Source organism: Theobroma cacao, unplaced genomic scaffold (genome assembly GCF_053813885.1).
Source record: "Theobroma cacao isolate CCN51 unplaced genomic scaffold, ASM5381388v1 tig011, whole genome shotgun sequence".
Taxonomy (NCBI): domain Eukaryota; kingdom Viridiplantae; phylum Streptophyta; class Magnoliopsida; order Malvales; family Malvaceae; genus Theobroma; species Theobroma cacao.
Window position 1 is genome coordinate 2,186,063 of NW_028291722.1, and position 3,259 is coordinate 2,189,321.

Genomic DNA, 3,259 nt, shown 5'->3' on the forward strand with positions numbered 1-3,259 from the left:
TGTTTGCCTCGGGAAACGTGGAGCGAAAGCCATCCATTGTCAAGAAAAGATCATTTATAGTCACTCATGCCTAGAAAAGCCTTATTACTCGGTTTAAATGCCTTTATAACCCCATTATTGAGTTTATTTTGAATTTTTCTTACATTTTTTGATTAAAACAGATTGTAATTGATTGTTTACCTCGGGAAACTTGGAGCGAAAGCCATCCATTGTCAAGAAAAGTTCATTTATAGTCACTCATGCCTAGAAAAGCCTTATTACTCGGTTTAAATGCCTTTATAATCCCATTATTGAGTTTATTTTGAATTTTTTTTACATTTTTTGATTAAAACAGATTGTAATAGATTGTTTACCTCGGGAAACTTGGAGCGAAAGCCATCCATTGTCAAGAAAAGTTCATTTATAGTCACTCAAGCCTAAAAAAGCCTTATTACTCGGTTTAAATGCCTTTATAATCTCATTATTGAATTTATTTTGAATTGTTTTTACATTTTTTGATTAAAACAGATTGTAATTGATTCTTTGTCTCGGGAAACGTGGAGCGAAAGCCTTCCATTGTCAAGAAAAGTTCATTTACAGTCACTCATGCCTAGAAAAGCCTTATTACTCGGTTTAAATGCCTTTATAATCCCATTATTGAATTTATTTTGAATTTTTTTTACATTTTTTGATTAAAACAGATTGCAATTGATTGTTTGCCTCGAGAAACGTGGAGCGAAAGCCATCCATTGTCAACAAAAGTTCATTTATAGTCACTCATGCCTAGAAAAGCCTTATTACTCGGTTTAAATGCCTTTATAATCCCATTATTGAGTTTATTTTGAACTTTTTTTACATTTTTTGATTAAAACAGATTGTAATCGATTGTTTACCTCGGGAAACTTGGAGCGAAAGCCATGCATTGTCAAGAAAAGTTCATTTATAGTCACTCAAGCCTAGAAAAGCCTTATTACTCGGTTTAAATGCCTTTATAATCCCATTATTGAATTTATTTTGAATTGTTTTTATATTTTTTGATTAAAACAGATTGTAATTGATTGTTTGCCTCGGGAAACGTGGAGCGAAAGCCATCCATTGTCAAGAAAAGTTCATTTATATTCACTAATGCCTAGAAAAGCCTTATTACTCGGTTTAAATGCCTTTATAATCCCATTATTGAATTTATTTTGAATTTTTTTTTACATTTTTTGATTACAACAGATTGTAATTGATTCTTTGCCTCGGGAAACGTGGAGCGAAAGCCATCCATTGTCAAGAAAAGTTCATTTATAGTCACTCATGCCAAGAAAAGCCTTATTACTCGGTTTAAATGCCTTTATAATCCCATTATTGAATTTATTTTGAATTTTTTTTACATTTTTTGATTAAAACAGATTGCAATTGATTGTTTGCCTCGAGAAACGTGGAGCGAAAGCCATCCATTGTCAACAAAAGTTATTTATAGTCACTCATGCCTAGAAAAGCCTTATTACTCGGTTTAAATGCCTTTATAATCCCATTATTGAGTTTATTTTGAATTTTTTTTACATTTTTTGATTAAAACATATTGTAAGTAATTGTTTACCTCAGGAAACTTGGAGCGAAAGCCATCCATTGTCAAGAAAAGTTCATTTATAGTCAATCAAGCCTAGAAAAGCCTTATTACTCGGTTTAAATGCCTTTATAATCTCATTATTGAATTTATTTTGAATTGTTTTTACATATTTTGATTACAACAGATTGTAATTGATTCTTTGCCTCGGGAAACGTGGAGCGAAAGCCATCTATTGTCAAGAAAAGTTCATTTATAGTCACTCATGCCTAGAAAAGCCTTATTACTCGGTTTAAATGCCTTTATAATCCCATTATTGAATTTATTTTGAATTGTTTTTACATTTTTTGATTAAAACAGATTGTAATTGATTGTTTGCCTCGGGAAACGTGGAGCGAAAGCCATCCATTGTCAAGAAAAGATCATTTATAGTCACTCATGCCTAGAAAAGCCTTATTACTCGGTTTAAATGCCTTTATAACCCCATAATTGAATTTATTTTGAATTTTTTTTACATTTTTTGATTAAAACAGATTGTAATTGATTGTTTGCCTCAGGAAACGTGAAGCGAAAGCCATCCATTGTCAAGAAAAGTTCATTTATAGTCACTCATGCCTAGAAAAGCCTTATTACTCGGTTTAAATGCCTTTATAATCCCATTATTGAATTTATTTTGAATTCTTTTTACATTTTTTGATTAAAACATATTGTAATAGATTGTTTACCTCTAGAAACATGGAGCAAAAGCCATCCATTGTCAAGAAAAGTTCATTGATAGTCACTCAAGCCTAGAAAAGCCTTACTACTCGGTTTAAATGCCTTTATAATCCCATTATTGAGTTTATTTTCAATTTTTTTTACATTTTTTGATTAAAACATATTGTAATCGATTGTTTACCTCGGGAAACTTGGAGCAAAAGCCATCCATTGTCAAGAAAAGTTCATTTATAGTCACTAATGCCTAGAAAAGCCTTATTACTCGGTTTAAATGCCTTTATAATCCCATTATATAATTTATTTTGAATTTTTTTTACATTTTTTGATTAAAACATATTGTAATTGAATGTTTACGTCTAGAAACATGGAGCAAAAGCCATCCATTGTCAAGAAAAGTTCATTTATAGTCACTCAAGCCTAGAAAAGCCTTATTACTCAGTTTAAATGCCTTTATAATCCCATTATTGTTTTTTTTTTTAATTTTTTTTACATTTTTTGATTAAAACAGATTGTAATTGATTGTTTGCCTCGGGAAACGTGGAGCGAAAGCCATCCATTGTCAAGAAAAGATCATTTATAGTCACTCATGCCTAGAAAAGCCTTATTACTCGGTTTAAATGCCTTTATAATCTCATTATTGAATTTATTTTGAATTGTTTTTACATTTTTTGATTAAAACAGATTGTAATTGATTCTTTGCCTCGGGAAACGTGGAGCGAAAGCCATCCATTGTCAAAAAAAGTTCATTTATAGTCACTCATGCCTAGAAAAGCCTTATTACTCGGTTTAAATGCCTTTATAATCCCATTATTGAACTTATTTTGAATTGTTGTTACATTTTTTGATTAAAACGGATTGTAATTGATTGTTTGCCTCGGGAAACGTGGAGCGAAAGCCATCCATTGTCAATAAAAGTTCATTTATAGTCACTCATGCCTAGAAAAGCCTTATTACTCGGTTTGAATGCCTTTATAATCCCATTATTGAGTTTATTTTGAATTTTTTTTACAT